Consider the following 22,211-nt stretch of genomic DNA (forward strand, 5'->3'; position numbering starts at 1 on the left):
TCAGCTGCATTCTCGCACACACGGGAAGAGTTGGTGGTGAAGAAGAACCGGGAAGTGCACCATCCTGCCTCCGTTCGTCCAAACACAAAGTAACCAGCCGTTTCTGGTTAGAGGGGAGAAAATGTAGTAAAAATGCCTTATAAAGAAAGCACCGGCCAGGCGCAGTGGCTCACGCCTATAATCCCAGCACTTTGGGATGCCGAGGCGGGTGGATCACTTGACGTCAGGAGTTCAAGACCAGCCTGGCCAACATAATGAAACCCTGTCTCTACTGAAAATACAAAAATTAGCTGGGCCTGGTGGCACGTGCCTGTAGTCTCAGCTACTCAGGAGGCTGAGGCACAAGAATTGCTTGAACCTGGGAGGCAGAAGTTGCAGGGAGCAGAGATGATGCCACTGCACTCCAGCCTGGGTGACAGAGTGAGACTCGGTCTCAAAACAAAACAAAACAAAAAAACACAAAAGAAAGCACCGGCCTGACTTACTATTGGACACGGGTGAAGGGAAAGCATAGGTGAGGTTTTTCTTCTGTCTCCCTCTCTTGCTTGTGCACCCAGGACAGTGCTCAGCAGAGAGCAGGCATAAATCCTGATGCATGAATCATAAACACAGCGGATTGGCATGTTACGGGAAGTTAGGTTCTAACGTCCTCATGCAAAGGGAAAAATTACATACAATCTCATCAGACTTGGAAAATGATAAATGCCTCTAAAGGAGCAATAAAGTCAGCTTTTCTTCCAGCAGGGGAAACACTGCAGGTTCTTCAGTGGGAACCCAGAAGGAAACCACGTCTCCTGTTGAGCACAGCACAATCCCTTCGGGGCCTACATAACCCAGCACACGTGAGGGCACAGCAGGCCCCTCCCACCCGGGGCAGCGGCAGAATCACACCCACTACCGGTGGCCAAAAGAGATGAAGTCACTTAAGTTAAATGTGCATATGATTCAAAGGTTCAGCAGTGGTGAAGGGTCCTCCCTGACAGGAGACTGAGCTGGGGGGTAGACACAGCCGCTCTGATAAACCTGCAGGCCACACTGTCCCCAGCTGACAGGGACAGAGCTGAAGCACTTCCCCCACCAAATGCACTCTTAAGATGTACGGGCTTTCCCCAGCAAGCAGACTCAGAAACATTCTTAAAAATTAAAAGTTTGTAAGAAAAGACATTTGGGTTTCCACGACTGCAGGCCAGCGCTTTTCATGCGCATTTCACCAACCAGCGCTTATCTTTCCTCACCTATCAAATGCAGATGCAGCACTTTCTGTGCACAGAGCATTGTGGGAAATGCACAGGAGCAAGCCTTGCAGCGCCCAGGAGGGTTCTGTCCAGTTGATCTATTAACTTAGACCCAGGGTCGGCACAGTTTTGTTTTTTTTTTTAAGTCCAGACTGTAAATATTTAGGCTTTGAGGGTCATAGTCCCTGCGGCAGTTACGTAAACTCTGCCATCAGAGCATGAGGGGAGCCACCCAATATGAAAACAAATGGGCATGGCTGTGTGCCAGTAAAAATACTGACAAAATAGGCGGCGGGCCAGATGTGGCCACTGGGCTATGACTTGCCACCCCCTGGCTTACACCTGTACTGTAAGCTGATGAGCCAGAAGACAAACCATCAGAGAACTCAGCAGAACACCCAGAGTGGAGTTCTGGAAATGCCTGTGAAAAGCAGGTTTTGATGAGGGTGGAAGACAGCCTCAGGGCTGGTTCCTCTGGAAGCGAGACCCTGCGGGGAGAGCCTCTGGGAGGAAGCTAAGTGCCCAGGACAGCCCAGGCTCACGCTGGGAAACAGCGACACACCCAGGAAATTCAAGCATAAAGCACTGCATGATCCTGAGGAAAGCCAACTCTCCCTGGCAAATCATCATCCAAAATTTCACCAAAACCCTTACTACCGCAGAGTGTATCTTCCAACAATGGCCTTCCTCACATTTCCTGCCCCAAATGTTACTGAATTGTTAAGGCAGGGCACTGGTGCTTGGTAATAGCAAATAATGCTTAGAGAACTTTCCTAATTTAGCTACAAATGCATATGTCACTGAACTGTGGTTAAGAAAATAGATGCCAACCTGTAATAAAGCAGAAAGCCTAATAATTTGATCTTGTTCTTGGTTTCAGAACACTATAAGAAATCACTCTTTTAATTCCAGGCTCAGTTTCTCAAGAAGCTTATCAGTATCACCACAAAGACATCCATGAATTCCGTGAGGCTCTCCACAATAGCCTCTCTTCAATGTCTACCTTGACGCAATGACACAGGCCCGAAGCCATAAAGAGGATACATGTCACAACTCAGAACTGTTGGGAGAGACAGTGCTCCTGGGCCTTTGGACCCCTACACATCTTGTCAGGGGTGCCAAGACTTCAGGACCTGACCACCCTTCCTCCCAGGCCATTTCCTAAGGTTGTTCATGCAGCTGGCAACTTTGAGAGATGAGTTACCTTCTTTCCTCCTTTCTCCACCTCCCTCTCTCAGCCCCTGGGAAAGACTAGGTGTATTTACTGCTTGCTATAAATGTGGTGGCTGCCCCTGCCTGGGTGTGCAACTCTGCTATGATGAAAACACACTGCATGTCCAGCATCCACCTGGTCCCTAGCAAGCTGCCCTATGGGGATGTGTGGGGCAAGGGAAACTGACATAAATATGCCAATGCTGGTGTGCTTGCTGTACTACGAATTAGACACCCCTTTTCCTCTGACCCGGGAGCCTTGTGTCCTCTGCCAGCACCATGAAAAATAATGGGCTTATTTGTAACAGTATCTTATTAGTTTGAGAGCAAGGTAAAATCAAATCCCAGAGCCAACTATAATTCTCTTCAATATTAAATGAAAATTTGCAACTCTTTATGTCATTTTCCTCTTTTCAATATCCATTCTTCAGCAAGGCTTCTTAAACTATGAGTGGTGAAAGCTCCTGGTTTTGCACAAAGCAATCCCAGTGCACACCTGCTGATCCACTGTTTCCAATCCACTACGTGCCCCCTTTCACTCTCCAAAGTGTTTTCACCTGTACATTAAATTATATGATCACCCTACATATAACCAAATGGGCAGATGTGTAATTGCTGTAAATTGCTTCAGTATTTTGTTTGTTAACCATTTTCTTTAAAAGCAAACAAACAAAAAAACGAAACAACAGTCTGATTCCAATTCTTTCACTTAAAACACGTTTTCCCGCAGGAACTTAACCCACCATAATTATATTTTGCAAATAATGGGAAGAAAATTTAAATTCAGTATCCTCTAGAAGCAAGATGACAATCAATGGTGGTTAAGTGTTTCACTGTTGCAAAGCACATTTAAATATTGACCATTTTTTCCTTTTTGAAAACTGTCATCCAAAACAGAATGATGCAAAAAAAAAAATCACATGCATCTGATCTTTCATTAAATGTGATGTTAATGGCTCCCTCCCCCACAATATTCTGGGGGAAAAAATTCTCTAAGAAATATAATCAGGCCGCACCATGAAGATGTGACTCTGCAGATTCTGGGAAGCTATTCAGTTTGCGCATCCTTGTCTCTGCAACCTCATCCATGCTGGGAACTGGAGAGCTTGTCTCTTGCACAGTAAAGAAACAACCTGAAACAAAGTAGTCCTTTATCAAACCTTCCCAAAGGGCAGTCAAAAGGCTTGGGCTTTCCACTACCCTATGCATGCTCTCCACCAGGTTTAACAGGAGTGAGGTCCCCTCCATTCCTACTTGCATAAAAACACAGGCCAACACTCCACTAGATGTCCTTGACATCGACTCCTCGCTGGCTGATCTGCTGTAGGGGCAGGAGCCATGCTCAGTTCTTCACCAAACCCCTGCTCCTATCTGCCCTGTACACATCCCTACACACAGTGAGATCTTAGAGCTTTGACCAAGTGCAAAGAGAAGTCGCTCTACCCAAACGTACCCTGCCAACAAGGAGTCCAACCTAGTGTTGGCAAAGCAGGCTCTCGATTAAACAGATTATGCACCGTACAAAATACATCTTCAAGTGAATCACAGTAGGAAAATCCCAGAGAAAGTATAAGGGAATTACAGTGCAAGCCTTGATTTACAAACTCCATCAGATCTGCCCAAATGTCAAGTGAAGTGATAAAAAGAAATACCCCCACTTTACCACTTCCATAAACTAAAATGTTAAAAAATAATAATAATAAACTGGAATGTGACAGATTACTCAAAACAGAAACTGTGTTATTTTGTTTTGTTTTGTTTCCTAAGAGACTCACAAAGCTGAATTATTGGGGGGTTTTTAAGGATGGTCTTAGAAATTCATAACAGAAACAAAATTTATGGGTTTAAGAGAGGACTTTTCCTCATTGTTGTAAATGTTCAGTGGTCTCTGAAGAATTCAAGTAAAATAAAAGCCCTCCCTGGTTACCCACATTTCCTCCTGTGCACACACAAATAGCAGATGCACTCACCCGCCCTTCATACTCCTGCTGCATCTTCCTGAAAATCCAGTTCTGGAATGGCAGTGGCTGGGTTCAAGTCCGGCTCTATTGCTGAACAGCTGTGACTTGGGTGAGTCACTTATTCCCTGTGCTCTGGTTCTTTTGTGTGTTAAATGCTAGTAACAACAGCACCAACCACACAGAGCTGTCACAAGGATTACATGGGTTAACACTGGCAGAGAGTTAGGACCAAGCCTGGCACACTAGTGTTTGCTAGAACATTTTATCAAGAGAGCTACAAAATAAACTCCCTGGCAATGTCTTGCCTTTTAGATGCAAGGCAACATGGAGGCCTACTTCATCGGCAAATACCGCATTTCTTTTGTGGGCTCATGCCTAATAGGCAGTGAGTGTCAACAAATATTCATGGGACAGATGGATACAAAAAGCTGTATAAATAAAGAAGCAAATGACCTCTTCCATGATTACAGTGAAAATTCCAAAGGGTTTCATTAAATTCAAACCACCAGGATGGTAAACAGGAGCCTGCGTGCTGTTCTCACCACAAAGTGGTACTTCCTCCCCTTCCACAGTGAGTCCTGGTCCCAATGAAAACACTATAGAACCAGCGATTCCCCGTCTCTCCTCAACGTAAGAAAGCTGACTACTGAGACCCTCCCACACTTGCCACCATCATTTCCCTCAACATTGCCACTTCTATTACTGGCAGTTATTGCCAATACTAAAACATGAGGCAAAATGAAATTTCTAAAGCACTGTGAAATCTATGGAAAAATATTCAGAAGCAAAGCTTTCAATTAATTCAGTATTTAAATGAAATTCATTTCAGACGCAATTCAATAAAGCCTTCATATTCTGAAGAGATTCCCAATAATATGAAAAAATATATAGGTTTCCAAAAAGCTTCTGCTTTGGTGCATTGGGAAACTCGGGCTGCTCCTGCAGTGTAATGCAGTCTGATCTGCAGAATTAATTCAGATGTTCACAGGAATTGCAAGCCCTGACTCACAGGCACCTTCCACTGGCAGCCACCTAGATCACTGCACCTGCCCCAGTCAATACAGGAACTCCAGCCTTTGTACCTTCCAAACCTACCGTCCGTATGTGGACCGAAAATGCCTCTATGGCTTGGCTCTTTTTCCCCCATTTACAGCCCCTCTGTGGTTCTCCCGTTCTAAGGATACAGTCCAGGCTGCCATGGCTTGTGAGGCACCTCCTGACCTGGCTTCCCACCTGACCAGCCAACTTCTCTTCCAAGCCAGACTGTGCTACAACCTGACCTTGTGCACTCTCTTCTCACCTCCTACCTGGAGCCACCTTCCCACCACCTCACTGCCCCTCGGACCTCCATGTAAATGTCATTTCCTTGGATGACTCCTGCAACCACCACCCTGATCCCAGGCTAGGTGAGGGATACTTCCACAGCCAGCGCTTCCCTTAGAATCACACTCAGCACTTTGCATACTAGTTCCTTTACCTGAGTCCTCCAAGAGGGTTCTTTGTCACTGTATCTCCAGCTCCTGGAACAACGTCTGGGGCACAGGAGGTCATCAATAAATACCAATTTAGTAAATGAGATGACAATGGCTTAACTGCAACAGTCAGGGTGAGAAATAGAGAAGAACCCAGAAAGAATGGGGTGGAAGCCAGTAGGATCTGGTGACAGAACAGACGTGGGCAATAATAAAGAAAGAAGGGCGTGGCCTGGATGTCAAATCTCCACTTGGGCAGCAATGTGAGCAAACCACTCACCAAGAAATCGGCAAAAGCACAGAAGCAGAGACTCAGGCGAGGGCGCTAGTTTAGGTTTAGACATGCTAAACATCAGGTGTCCCAAGACATGTGCCCACAATGTCATGGCTAAGAACTCGTCCCTGCCCTGCTCAAGATGCCAATAGCTTCCCAGCACATTAAGGAAACTCCGAACTCATCACCGAGTCCTATAAGGCCACATATGCACTGGTTCTAGCCCCTCAAGCTCTCCGACCCCACTTTTTCAGTCTGCTTTCTCCCTGCTTGCCTCACTGGCCACAGTGGCCCTCCCACTGTCCCCAGAGGTGCCCAGCAAGATGCTCCTCAGCACCTGTGCACTCACTGCAGCCCACCTGGAGCACGGCACCCAGATCCTTGCAGGGCTTCCTGCTCCTCCTAATGTAGGTACCACTTCAAACATCACCTCCTCATGTCAGTCGTGAAAATTATCCACAGTAGCACCCCCTGACTCGCTGTCACATCAGTCTGTTTTAGTTTCATCACTAAACACTCGATGAACTTATGCTATCTGTTCCTTGCTTTTGCATATTTGTTGTCTGTCTATCCTATCTACAGGGTACACAAAGTTAGGCCCCAGCTGGGCACAGTGGCTCATGCCTGTAATCCTAGCACTTTGGGACGTTGAAGTGGAAGGATTGCTTGGGACCAGGAGTTTCAGACCAGCCTGGGCTGGGGAGACCCTCATCTCTAGAGCAATAACAACAAAAATTAGCTGAGTGTGGTGGTGTGTACCTGTAGTCCCACCTACTTGGGAGGCTGAGATGGGAGGATCACTTGGGGCTGGGAGGTTGAGGCTGCAGTGATCCTTGATGGCACCACTGCACTCCAGCCTGGGTGAGAGAGTGAGACCTTGTCTCAAAACACAAACAAACAAACAACCAAACAAAAGACATAGTCAGGCTCCGCAACCATTTTCTTTGCTAGCATAGCCCGAGCACTTAGAACAGTGTATGGCCCTTGCTAACAGCTCATCACATCTGTTAAATGAATATCTGAATGGAGGAATGAAAGTAGCAAGATGGGATTTGCCATCTCCTGCCCTCCCACTGAAATCGTTGTGAAAATACAAAAGGTGATACAAAGTGCCAGCTTTCTAAGGACGCTAGTAATGCTGACTATCACAAATTCCAGAAAGTTCTATCAACCAAAAGCAAATAAAGCTTTGGAGGAGGGCACGGAGCACAAACAGGAAAAGGGAAAAGACAGGAAGTGGATTTCTCTGATCCTCACCTGGCCTCCTGTCTCGAGGGTCACAAATCTGGCTGGCCACCAGGAGCACTGTGCTGTGTTTTGTTTATTTGTTTAGTCACAAATTCATCCATTCACATACTGAGTAACTGATAAACTCCATCTGCTTCAAATAGAGCAGGTGACCATATAAATAGGTACAGGTGAAGAAATCTTACCTCCTCTCCTGTCCCTGTCCACTTGTCTCCACACACCTACACACACACCCTTGACTGGTGAGTTTCCTGAGTTGGTTATTATTATTATTATTATTATTATTATCATTATTTGTACTATAAGTTCTAGGATACATGCGCAGAAAGTGCAGTTTTTGCACATAGGTATACACGTGCCATGGTGGTTTGCTGCACCCATCAACCCATCACCTACATTAGGTATTTCTCCTAATGCTATCCTTCCCCTAGCCTCCCACCCCACAATAGGCCCCGGTGTGTGATGTTCCCCTCCCTGTGTCCATGTGTTCTCATTGTTCAACTCCCACTTATGAGTGAGAACATGCAGTGTTTGGTTTTCTCTTCCTGTGTTAGTTTGCTGAGAATGATGGTTTCCAGCTGCATCCACGTCTCTGCAAAGGACATGAGCTCATCCTTCTTTATGGCTGCACAGTATTCCATGATGTATATGTGCCATATTTTCTTAATCCAGTCTATCATTGATGGACATTTGGGTTAGTTCCAAGTATCTGCTATTGTGAATAGGGCCACAGTAAACATACGTGTGCATTTCTCTTTATAGCAACATGACGATGATCCTTTGGGTGTATATACCCAGTAATGGGATGGCTGGGTCAAATTGCATTTCTAGTTCTAGATCCTTGAGGAATTGACACTGTCTTCCACAATGGTTGAACTAATTTACATTCCCACCAACAGTGTAAAAGCATTCCTTTTTCTCTACATCCTCTCCAGCATCTGCTGTTTCCTGACTTTTTAATGATCACCATTCTAACTGGTGTGAGATGGCATCTCATTGTGGTTTTGATTTGCATTTCTCTGATGACCAGCGATGATGAGCATTTTTTCATGTTTGTTGGCTGCATAAATGTCTTCTTTTGAGAAACGTGTGTTCATATCCTTTGCCCACTTTTTGATGGGATTGTTTCATTTTTTCTTGTAAATTTGTTTAAGTTCTTTGTAGATTCTGGATATTAGCACTTTGTCAGATGGATAGATTGCAAAAATTTTCTCCCATTCTGTAGGTTGCCTCTTCACTCTGATGATAGTTTCTTTTGCTGTGCAGAAGCTCTTTAGTTTAATTAGACCCCATTTGTCTGTTTTGGCTTTTGTTGCCATTGCTTTTGGCGTTTTAGACATGAAGTCTTTGCCCATGCCTATGTCCTGAATGGTATTGCCTAGGTTTTTGTCTAGTATTTTTATGGTTCCAGGTCTTACATTTAAGTCTTCAATCCATCTTGAGTTAATTTTTGTATAAAGTGTAAGGAAGGCGTCCAGTTTCAGTTTTCTGCATATGGCTAGCCAGTTTTCCCAGCATCATTTATTTCCCCATTGCTCGTATCAGGTTTGTCAAAGATCAGATGGTTGTAGATGTGTGGTGTTATTTCTGAGGATTCTGTTCTGTTCTATTGGTCTATATATATGTTTTGGTACCAGTACCATGCTGGTTTGATCACTGTAGCCTTGTAGTATAATTTGAAGTCAGGTAGTGTGATGCCTCCAGCTTTGTTTTTTTAGCTTAAGATTGTCTTGGCTATGTGTGCTCTTTTTTGGTTCCATATGAAGTTTAAAATAGATTTTTCCAATTCTGTGAAGAAAGTCAGTGGTAGCTTGATGGGGATAGCATTGAATCTATAAATTACTTTGGGCAGTATGGCCATTTTCATGATATTTATTCCTCCTATCCATGAACATGGAACGCTTTTCCATTTGTTTGTGTACTCTCTTATTTCCTTGAGCAGTGTTTTGTAGTTCTCCTTGAAAAGGTCCTTCACATCCCTTGTAAGTTGATTCCTAGGTATTTTATTCTCTTAGTAGCAATTGTGAATTAGAGTTCACTCATGATTTGGCTCTCTATCTGTTGTTGGTGTATAGGAATGCTTGTGATTTTTGCACATTGATTTTTTTATCCTGAGACTTTGCTGAAGTTGCTTATTAGCTTAAGGAGATTTTGGGCTGAGACCATGGGGTTTTCTAAATATACAATCATGTCATCTGCAAACAGGGACAATTTGACTTCCTCTTTTTCTATTTGAATAGACTTTATTTCTTTCTCTTTTGAGATTGCCCTGGCCAGAACTTCCAATACTATGTTGAATAGGAGTGGTGAGAGAGGGAATCCTTGTTTTGTGCTGGTTTTCAAAGGGAATGCTTCCAGTTTTTGCCCATTCAGTATGATATTGGCTGTGGGTTTTTCATAAATAGCTCTTATTATTTTGAGATATGTTCCATCGATACCTAGTTTATTGAGAGTTTTTAGCATGAAGGGGAGTTGAATTTTGTCGAAGGCCTTTTCTGCATCTGTTGAGATAATCATGTGGTTTTTGTCATTGGTTCTGTTTATGTGATGGGTTATGTTTATTGATTTGCATATGCTGAACCAGCCTTGCATCCCAGCCTTGCATCCGTGGTTCTCCTTACTGTCCCTCAACCAAGCCCACGCCCTCTGGCCTCAGGTCCATTCTAGCTGCTCCTTCTGTCTGGAAGTCTTTTCCCAGACACCATCCACATTACTCCCCTTTCCTTGTGACTACTCTTTCAACACAATAATCTGAGCCCAGCCCAGTGCTGCCACTACCTTTACTCTATGTTACTTTTGCTTTTCCATAACTTTATGTTATTTCCATAACATAAAGCACTTTAAAAGGTGCTTTTCCACCTTTTAAAAGGTGATTCCATTTATCACCTTTTAAAATGATAAATATGGTCGGGTGTGGTGACTCATGTCTGTAATCCCAGCACTTTGGGAGACCAAGGTGGGCAGATCACATGAGGTCAGGAGTTCGAGACCAGCCTAGCCAATATGATGAAACCCGGTCTCTATTAGAAATACAAAAATTAGCTGAGTGTAGTGGTGCACGTCTGTAATCCCAGCTACGTGGGAAGCTGAGGCAGAAGAATTGCTTGAACCCAGGAGGTGGAGGTTACAGTGAGCCAAGATTGTGCCACTGCAGTCCAGCCTGGGAGACAGTGCAAGACTCTATCTCAAAAAACAAAATAATAAATAATAAAAGGAAAGAAAATGATAAATTATTTACCTGTTTGTTATGTTTCTTGCTTATTGACGGCCTCTCCCCCACCAGGACATAAGCCTCACAAAGGAGCTTCACCCGTTTTGCTTACTGATGTACACAAACACCTACAGCAATGCCTGACACACGCCAGGCACCCAATAATTATTTGTGGAATAAAGAAACTAGGTATTATACACCAAATACTGTATGATTTAATTTGAAATAATGCCACCATACATAAATTTTATGAATCTACTAAAAGCAAAAAACAACCCCTAAAAAAGAAAGATCCCACCTCACCACCAAGAATAAACTGTCCTCAATTCTCCCATACAAGACTATTTTTAACTTTCTTCAGCACACATCCATGGGACTGTATGAGATAGAGGGAAAGATCATTCGCTTGCAGTTTACAAATGTAATCTCATGAAAATAAATTTATCCTCCCTTCAATACACAAAAGAATATAAATCTTTCTTTGGAAACTTAATGATTCTCAATACCTTGACATACATGTAGATGTCTTTCCCTAATATCTTGTTCCGGTACTTGATAAAATATCATGAGGCTGAGTGCAGTGGCTCACACCTGTAATCCCAACACCTTCAGAGGCAGGAGGACCACTTGAGGCCAGGAAGTTGAGGCTGCATTGAGCCATAATGGCACCACTGCACATCACCCTGGGCAACAAAGTGAGACCCTGTCTCAAAATATTATATATACATATGAGGCTATTACATCCAGGACCACCTTTAATATGGGCAAATGATCATTATCCATGAACCCACAGCCTCGTCTCTCCCATCACACAGCAGCAGGTCAGCTGCCCATCAGTCCTACCCCTATCCATCCCATTCTGCTTTCCTTTCCACCTACTTCACCAAATGTTCTGGCTTCTCCCGGCAAAGATGGCCAAAATAATTGCCCCCTTTTACTGACATATAAGGGGGGGGGGAAGAGGAAGGGAAACTTCATCTTTTATTTTAAAAGTGTATTACTGACTAAAATGATGTGTCTGACACAAAATATGTACCTAAATACCCAACTTACTGTTCTCAGTCCTAAAAATAGGCACCGCCATATGATGTATTAATTTTAATCATGGTCTCAGATAATATGATTAGTAGCAGCAGAGTTTCAAAAGTTGAGGTAACTTTCACTTTGGGTGGAGTAAATTCACAATTAAACACTGCAAAAATGGAGATGCAGCTAGCATTTTGCTCCACAACAGCTAAATACACTACCATATTACATGGGTGTTCTACACTCAATTTTGTTTTGATCATTTTATAATTTAAATCCCATGGATATTATCTATAATAAAGATGTCGAAAAGAACAAAACATTGTAAAATGATTCTTTTCCAATGTCTTAAAATAAGTACTGAGCAACACCAAGACGTCAACCGAAGCACTACTAGTATTAAAACTGTCATATTCACAATGCATCTTAATCTGTGTTTTCTTCCATCCAGGGTTAAAAAAAATCTAATCCATATGAATTGAGAAATAAAATGTTTGCATGGCCAGTACAGGTGAGAAAAATATAAGAAAGAAAATACTATTTTAGTCTTATTCTAGGAAACGAAGCTAGCTCACATTCTGAAACTGAATTTTCTGTATTTAAGTATTCAGTCATGAAAAAGATCTCCCAAATGAAAATTCAACCAGGGCTCTTCTTATAAAGATTAAATCATTCTTTTAATATCATTCAAACAATGCACAAACAGTAACTGTACAGCCCATGGGTAATCCAAAGCTCCTAGGAACCCCCATCACGTAGACCAGACTGACTTCTTGATTACACAGGGTTAGACTGACCATGCAGGACCTTGGGCTCCCAGTGGGAGGCGCCCCTGGCAGGGATGGCACAGCCCTTCTGCAGCCCAGACACCAGGAGCCTCATCTGCTACCACCCACCAGGCTGGAAAGTGTTTGGCCTATGCTTGGCACCTCTTGAACCACCCAGAAGAGTCCAAGTTGTTCTCTCTACTAATAAGGTTCAAGAGGGTATGCATTTTGTGTGCAGGCTTCAGCAACTAGTGAGGAAGCATCGTGTGTGACTGTGTGGAAGCCATTCCTGGGACGTGGACAGGCAAAGGCATCAGTGGCATTGTTCTTCCTGAGAAAACAATGTACCGCTCAGTATGTGCACATTTATTCTTCTGGGGAATAAGCACACGGTTTCTGCAATGTGTTACTAACTATATCACCCATTGGGGCAATATTGCCATTCATAAAAGTGTTTCTAACAACTGACAATCACTTTCTGACAGTTACTTCACAATAGCTATCTTCATACTATGTTCTAAATGTTTTATGCTTATAAAGGCATTTGATCCTCAAAACAACCCTCTTCTACAGGGAACTGAGGCACGTTGTTAACTAAGTTACCGCCATTCACACAGCAACAAAAGGCTAACCAAGGAGTTAAAGCTAGGCAGGACTTTTTTAATGTTTCTTTATTCAGTCAAACAAGTAAGCGTTTTAAGTGTAAAAATAGATGCTTAGGAATTCTGAGAAACTAAACAAAAAATGCTGATGAAGCATGAGTAGAGAAGCCAAATATACACACTACGATGAAATGCAGATGAACTGAGACTCCAAAGACAAAGAGGAAAGGAGTGCAGCAAGCGGCCGCACTGAGCAGACAGGACCAGTGCACAGAGTGTGCATGTCACATCTTGAGCATGCAATGCACGAGACCAGGGGACAAGCATTAGAAACAGTAAATGTACTTCTCTGCAGAGTTCACAGAAAAAAAAGTAAATAAGCACATTATCTTATTTAGAAAACGATTAAGAGCTACAAGCAGCCTATATTATGCTGAGTATAACAATCTGAGAAAACTAATGTTAACTGTTGTCCTTTTTTGTCTATAGCTATGGGTAACTTGTTTTGTTAATAGTTCTTATTTAAAAAATCAAAGTACCAGGACAATCCATAATCCAATCTTTATTTCAAATATCACTGTCCGAAGAGCCCAAATTGAAAAATCTCTATCAAGAAAACAACTGTTCACAGTGTGGTATCTTAAAAATCATTATTAAAGCTATATCAAAATTTTTCAGGCTAGGCACGGTGGCTCATGCCTGTAATCCCAGCACTTTGGGAGGCTGAGGAATGAGGATCGCCTGAGCTTAGGAGTTTGAGACCATCCTGAGCAATATAATGAGACTAAAAAAAAATAAAAATTAGCCAGGCATGGTGGTTTGCACCTATAGTTCTAGCTACTTGAGAGGCTGAGATGGGAGGAACGCTTGAGCCCAGGAAGTCAAGGCTGTAGTGAGCTATGATGGCACCACTACACTCCAGCCTGGGTGACAGAGCAAGACCCTGTCTCAAAGAAAAATTTAAAAATAAAAAGATAAAAAAATTCTTACATCTGAGAAGTTCCATAGTAACCCCTCCTCTTTGCTGTGTCCATTCACTAAACATTGCCACCTGTCCTTTCTTGAAAAGAAACATCCATTATTCTGACATAGTTTCCCTCTTACATCTTTGTTGTTAAGGTGATCTTCTTAAGGGTAAGTAATAAATGGCCGCTTGTTTGTTTTTTGTCTGCACATGGAAAATTAAAAGTTGGCAACCCTCTCAAGGCTGCAGTGAGCTATGACGGGCACCACTGCACTCCAGCCTGTGTGACAGAGCAAGACCTGACTCCAAAAACAAAAACAAAAAGTTGGCAACTCCCTATAAGCTCACATTTAGTTTTAATGGTATAGAAAACAACCCCAAATGCGGACGCCTCTACTTCAGATACTTAGTGTTAAGAGGTCAGAGGACAGGAAAGAGAGAAGTGGCTCTGTAATGAATGGCCTGCGGCAGGTTAAGACAACGGAATGCTGGATAGCACACTCATCTGCAGGTGGAGGTGTACTGTTTGCAAGCGGGTGCTGAGTGGAGCATGATCCCATCCTGGGTTCAGAATGCCAACAGCAAGGACAAGGGCTGCCTGGGATCACATCAGGCTTAGGGCCTCTCTGGGGAGCTGAGCTCATAATCTGTTCTTTGCACATCACAGAGGCAAAGAAAGGATAAAAGCTCTGAAACAGTCCTTTCCTTTGTCTGACCTCCTCACCTTCTTGCTTTTGATAAAAGCATATGCCAGAAGTCTCAGGCTGGCAATCCTTGCCCCATTCAGCCTATAGATGTTTTTATTGTGCCTCACACTATTCCAAAACCCAGGAAATTACACACACATATTTTTTTAATTGGATTTCAGACTTCTGTTGGGGGGAAAAAAAAAAAAAGAACAGAGGACTCTCAAACTCACAAAGAGCACCAATCCACCGAGGCCCTAGAGACATGTGCCCCAGGCACCACAAGCCCGCCACTCCTTCCCATCCTAAGGCCACTTTACCTACTCAGGGTATCTGCCAGACCCAGAAGTCAGCCTCTGAGGACCCTAAGGGAGCACCCCAGTGTTTGTTCAGCAGTCCTAAAACAACCAGCCGCTTTCTGCTGGTGGGTTGGAAGATATGTTTCAGTAACACACCAAACATATTAAAACACATCACCTCAAACTGATTTCTAATGTACTTTTCCTATTTATTTTTAATCAGCCTAGATCTAAATAAGGCCACATTAAACCTCTTTATATTTTAATTACACTAAGCCAAAGCTTTGAAAGAAAAAGGAAGCTGGGCGTGGTGGCTCACATCTATAATCCCAGCACTTTGGAAGACCGAGGCGGGCAGATCACGATGTCAGGCGTTCAAGACCAGCCTGACCAATATGGTGAAACTCCATCTCTACTAAAAATATAAAAATTACCCAAGTGTGGTGGTGCATGCCTGTAGTTCCAGCTACTTGGAGGCTGAGGCAGGAGAATCGCCTGAACCCTGGAAGCGGAGGTTGCAGTGAGCCGAGATCAAGCCACTGCACTCTAGCCTAGGTGCAGAGCGAGACTCCATCTCAAAAAAAAAAAAAAAAGAAAGAAAGAAAAAGGAAAAGGAAACAGTGGCACCTAACTGTACACGTGGCTTTGTTCTTGAAGGTAAATTAACTGCATATTAATTCTCAGCCATAACCATTGATTTCCAATTCATTTTAATTTCGATTGATTACATATAATTTAGCAAAGAACATTCAGCAGTTCCCATCTTCCCAAAAGCTAGCATAATGCTAAGTGTCGGCTATACTTACATCTTAGAAAATAGCAAACTCTAATTATTTTAGGTAATATAGCTAATGGAGAATTAACAGAGTACATTTTGTTCAGCTAACCTTAATAGACCCTTCATAGTCTCTATATGATATAATCAAATATTCAGAATACCAAAAATTTTGGCTCCTTCCCCAACCATTTCTTCTATTACAGAAATTCTGAGTTTTTGATTATGTGAAAAACACAATGGTTTTAGTCAATTACAATTTTCTTAAATAAAAACAAACACAGAAATCTTCAAAACTGATAGCTAGGAGTTAACCACCACTAATAACTCTGACCTTGGGAAATCACTGTGTAGCAGTATCAGGACATGTTTAAAAAAAAGAGGAAGAACTGAAATCTACATTAATTTCTATAAGTATTAAGTGATACAGGAATATAAAACAAGTTTTTACAAATACATCTAATATAGTGCTGTAAAGAAATGTGGTAGAGGCTGGGTGCAGGGGCTCACACCTGTAATCCCAGCGCTTTGGGAGGCCGAAGCGGGCAGATCACGAGGTCAGGAGATTGAGACCATCCTGGCTGATACGGTGAAACCCTGTCTCTACTAAAAAAAAATAAAAATAAAAAACATTAGCCAGGCATGGAGGTGAGCGCCTGTAGTCCCAGCTACTTGGGAGGCTGAGGCAGGAGAATGGCGTGAACCCAGGAGGTAGAGCTTGCAGTGAGCCAAGATCGTGCCACTGCACTCCAGCCTGGGTGACAGAGCGAGACTCCATCTCAAAAAAAAGAGAGAAATGTGGTAGAAAATTTAAAGTTAGGACGTTCTGCATCATGACCTTGAAAAGTTGTTTCATGTTAAATGTATCAACAATTACACTATTGATAAGTTTTCTAAAACTAAAACAATTTAATATGCCAATCTCCTCCCTTTCCTTTGCATCTGGTTTAAGTGTAAACCCAAATTAACTGATAAACTATTGAATACACTTTTCCTGGGTGTTTCTACACTTATCCTGTAGATACAGAGTGAAATAAGAGACAAAAATGTGACAGAAAGTCCAGGGGTCATATTGAAGAAGAGTGACAAAAAATCTATGGGTTAAGTTTGTTTTGTTTTGGAGACAAGGTCTTACTCTGTCATCCAAGCTGGAGTGCAGTGGCGCGAACATGGCTCACTGTAACCTCAACCTCCTGGGCTCAGGTGATCCTCCCACTTCAGCCTCCCAAATAGCTGGGACTACAGGTGCACGACACCATGTCAGGTTAATTTTTTTGTATTTTTAGTAGAGACAGGATTTCAACATGTTTCCCAGACTCCTGGACTCAAGCAATCTACCTGTCTTGGCCTCCGAAATTGTTGGGATTACAGGCATGAGCCACCATGCCTGGCCCAGGTTTTTGTAAACTACTTGGGAGGCATCCCAAAACCTCTGCTCATACAAGCAGTAATCAAGAAAATGGCTTCATGCTCACTCCCAAAATAAGCAAGGCACATCCCCTGGGAACTGTTATCTACAGAGAGGTTCAGCGAGAGACAAGCCACCTGTTACAGGCCTCAGGTGCTGACCACAAGCAAATCAGACAGCAACTGAGGCAAAACCTGACTCTTGTGTTCTCTTCTTGGGCACTGCTGAGTGTCGAAGCTGAAGCTCACAAGGTGTCCTCAATGTGCACTCCTGGAGCAGGACACCGTCCTAAGCTACCTGATGCTGCCAGCCTGCTCACACTTCCATCTCCCATCATTAGCAAAAGACTTCATAAAACCACATGCCCTACCCACCCTTTAAACACAATCTGACATTACAGCTGGCTCTAATTATACAGTGGCAAGCAAATTGAACTTAAGAGGAATATGCCTTTATATATCTCACTGGCAATAATGACTACCAAATCAATAATAAAATGATCGTATTCATATGAGGATATGTGGGTGTTTAATAACAACACATGGCACATACTAATTTTTAGACCTTATAAGCACCATTTATAGATATTGCCACATAATAATTTTATATGGAACGCTGCAGACTCTGAATTTTGACTAGTTGTCAAAACCATTAAAATATTACCTTGCAGAAATTGGAGTCCTTGTTGCTCCTTACAGCATATTCAAACTGTAAGAATGTACTGGAATCCAATCACACCCTCACCCTCTTCCCAAACCACAAAAAGTGCACAGGGAAAAAAATGCACTGGGCAAGAAGACAGCCTATAGAATGCAAAGTACAGCTTATAAGAGGTAAAGTTCAAATGAGGAAAAAGCACATGAGGACTAGTGTATTACAGCCAAACTATATACGGGTAAGTCTCATACTACAACTAATTTTCTCTAGGATAATAAGGCACTCACTTTGTAAAGGTGAGAGTCAGTAGAGAAAGTGCACCCTGTGCACACCCACAAGGCGGCTCTAATTTTTGAAAAGCATCCCCACATACCATGTGTTGCCACCTCCAGCATCACCAAGACCAGGCTAACGTGGGCACAGAGGCAATCAGAAATGTACAGGCTAGTGTGCGGTGTGCAAGGGTGCAGTAGAGCAAGGGTGCAGAAGAGCTCCATAAACAGAACCAGGGGCGCAGCGCCATCAAGGGGCCGCTATGACCTCAATCCAAACCTCCACAATGAGAAGTTGCTGTGGAATAAGAAAGCGGAAACATAACTTTCAAGCTAGTATTATATTTCTCTAAGCCCATGGCTTCAAGTGGCAGTAAGCCCAGGCAGGTAAGACATGAATTTCTGTTATCTGTTTTTCTCATAATGATCAATACCTGCATCAGCATAGAGGCACAAAATGTCTAAACAGGACTTTCTTTAAAACAAAATTCCAGAGTGTATATATTCAGATTATTTTTATCTCTTCAAAATAACTACCTTGGGAAGCTATACACATTTATTCCACTGACGTTTCACTATTAAAAATATTGTTTAAATTCATTGCACAATCTACATTGCCATCTCTCAAAGACAATGTAGAAATGATTCCTGTGTTGGCCAGAAAGTTAAGATAGAAAGTTTCTAAGTCCCCTTACAATTCTAATAAATTATTCTGGCCTTCTAGGAATAATATAAGCATCTACGATTTAATAAAATATAACTCAGTCTTAAATAACAAGTTCAACTCTTTATACACACACAATTAAATATTATATGATATCCAAACAAGTGGTCACTCAATTGTACACCTTTCTCTATTCTACAAAATCTATCTACAAGGCAGCCCATTCCAACTTCAGACAATTTACTCACTTAAAGCTAAAAACAAAGGGTTTAACCTCTGGTGCCATACAGAACAAGGTTTGAATATAAAGTACACAAATTAGAAATTTAATCACTAGTGATTAAACTGACTGTGACTAATTTAGACTAAGTATTGCTCAGTCATTCACCGAAAAATGGAATATCTATTCATATTTTCCTTGCAAGGCTGAAGTTTTAGAAGAATTAAGATGATAATGTTTGAGTGTCAGAATTCTTACAGAAGAAAAGGTTAATTTATATAAAATAATATTCTTAAAGGGAAAGAATCATTGATTATTCTAAACTCTGAGCAAAAGTAACTTGCCCTTCAGCAAACCCTCCATCTTTCATCACTGCAAATAATCAGTAGAATTTATTTATTTATCAAGCCAGTAGTGCTCAACAGAGGCAGAGGTAGGAAAGAAGGGGGAAGTAGGTCACCCCCAGGGGAATTTTTTAAAATATGTGTGGGGTTTCTTGAGTGGCATTTAAGGGACACAGGGCCAATGCTGCTAGAATTCCCACATGTGGGACAGTTCTTCACAGCCAAATATCATCTTGCCTTTTGCACAGCTGGAGCAACTCACTTGACATTTATGTGTATGAAAAATCTATTTATGCTTCTCTAAACCTTAAACCTACTTCCATTTTACATATCATCAAAAAGTATTTTTGCATATTTAACTAATTCCTGTCTCTCCCAGGAATGCAACTCTGTATATTGAGTAAAGGCTTTACTTTGTTTTGTGCAGAACTTTAGCAAATACTGTTCACCATTTCAGAAAGATATCATGGAACCCAATGCTGTTCAATGACTCTCCCTCCCCGACATAGTCCACCAATAAAGTATTTTCACTGGTCACCTTCACGGTGAATCTATTATAATCTACTATATTGGATGCAATCTATATACTGGAGGCAGGTACAAGCATCCAACTACTTGATTTTATTCTCTAGGTTAGTCATGTCCAAACATTTTGAAGTGCATATCATTTTATCATAAATTACATATATTTTTCCATTGTATTATTTATGCACATTATATTCACTTTTCTGACAGTATGTATAGGTAAGTTATTTACCTGTTCATTTCATTTCAGGATACTCAGAGAAATGTTACAAATATTTGTTATCAAAACACTAAAACTACCATTCAATCCAGCAATCCCACTACTGGGTATCTATCCAAAGGAAAAGAAGTCATTATATGACAAAGCCACATGCACACGCATGTTTACAGCAGCACAATCCACAATTGCAAAAATATGGAACCAACCTAAATGCCCATCAGCCAACGAGTGGATAAAGAAAATGTGGCATACATATACCATGGAATACTACTCAGCCATAAAACAAAATGAAATAAGGGGCTTTGCCGCAACTTGGATGCAGCTGGAGGCCATTATTCTAAGTGAAGTAACTCAGGAATGGAAAACCAAACATCAAATATTCTCCCTTCTAACTGAGAGATGAGCTATGAGGACACAAAGGCATAAGAATGATACAATGGACTTCAGGGACTAAGGGGGAAGGATGGGAAGAGGATAAAAGACTACACACTGGGTACAGGGTACACTGCTCAGGTGATGAGTGCACCAAAACCTCACAAATCACCACTAAAGAACTTACTCGTGTAACAAAAACCACCTGTTCCCCCAAAAGCTGTTGAAGTGATTTTTGAAAAGAGTCTGATTAAGTTGAAACCCCTGATCCATAGAACCTCAGGAACATCCTTCCACCTTGGTTCTTTCCAAATTAGGTTTAACAAGCAAGTGAAAAAGGAGCATAGGGGACAGGTGTACCCCAAGCCATTCGCTGATGCTTTTATTTGTATACCTGGCAGGGAAGCAGGGAAATTCATGCTCTAAGAATGAAGATAAAAAGCTCGATTTCTGTTCTGTTCTGCTCAATTTCTTATTTTTAGTCCAAGAAGCTGCTCGTGGCCTGTAGAAAAGTGCCATCCTACGGAAGGATAAGCTAGACCTGTGCTTTTATTTAACTATGGGGACCTTCATTATGGAAACCTTGAAGGAAACTGGATAAAAATCAGGAAAATGTCAAGAAGACCAGTAAATTAAATAATCTCAACATAATTTACAAGCAATTTCTTTTTCTTCATTTTAGTTTTTCGTTTGAGATAGGGCCTCATTCTGTCACCTAGGCTGGAGTGAATTGGCTCAAACACAGCTCACTGCTGCCTCGACCTCCTGGGCTCAAGGGATCCTTCTGCCTTAACCTCCCATGTAGCTGGGACTACAGGTACAGGCCATCATGTTCGGATAATTTTTTTTTTTTTTTTTTGAAGAGACGAAGTCTCACTATGTTGCCCAGATGGCCAGGCTGGTCTTGAACTCCTGGGTTCAATCAATCCTCCCACCTCAGCCTCCCAAAGTGCTGGGATTACAGGTGGGACCCACCACACCCCGTTCGCTATTTATTTTTATTTTTGCTGACATGTTTAAATACTTAGGCTAGGGAAAACTTGAAGAACTTTTTAAATGCTCATACACTAAGGCATACATGTTTTGGTGAATTTATGATCTTCACTTCCAGTATGACCCTCAACTAGGACATGCAAAGGCAAGGACAGAGATTTTTCCATTTCCAAAAAGTGAAACAGATCTCTCTTTTGTGCCCTATGCCAGCAGTGGCCACGTAAACAATAGGGAAATTACATACCCATGAAGATAGCTCATCTCAGCAAGGCGCTTATTAAAACCTTGCACTTCTCCTTCGTCCGTAACACACGGTCTCTGGAGGGAGCTCAATATGAGCCAGCTGACAAAAACAGAAGCTGGCATGAAGGTCAGGCGGCCTGCCGCTCTGCGGCCCCCACAGACATCTCCTGATGTCCCATCTGTGGTGCAGAACAATAGTACCTGTCACTTAGGGCCTTGACAAGGATATTCTCTCTCTAACTTTCGGAAAGCACAGTACTCCCTGAGCCCGGGGACCGCTAAACACAGGCCCTGAGCCCGGGGACCCGCTAAACACAGGCCCTGAGCCCGGGGACCCGCTAAACACAGGCCCTGAGCCCGGGGACCCGCTAAACACAGGCCCTGAGCCCGGGGACCCGCTAAACACAGGCCCTGAGCCCGGGGACCCGCTAAACACAGGCCCTGAGCCCGGGGACCCGCTAAACACAGGCCCTGAGCCCGGGGACCCGCTAAACACAGGCCCTGAGCCCGGGGACCCGCTAAACACAGGCCCTGAGCCCGGGGACCCGCTAAACACAGGCC

The 22,211-nt window shown here is 42.6% G+C and overlaps 1 protein-coding gene across 1 annotated transcript in view; it reads right to left on the reverse strand.

Moving 5' to 3' along the window:
* Window positions 1–22,211, reverse strand: part of L3MBTL4 (L3MBTL histone methyl-lysine binding protein 4) — a 417,980-nt gene that overhangs the window by 385,350 nt on the left and 10,419 nt on the right. The gene's annotated exons all lie outside the window — the stretch shown is intronic.

Source organism: Piliocolobus tephrosceles, chromosome 18, assembly GCF_002776525.5.
Source record: "Piliocolobus tephrosceles isolate RC106 chromosome 18, ASM277652v3, whole genome shotgun sequence".
Lineage (NCBI taxonomy): Eukaryota > Metazoa > Chordata > Mammalia > Primates > Cercopithecidae > Piliocolobus > Piliocolobus tephrosceles.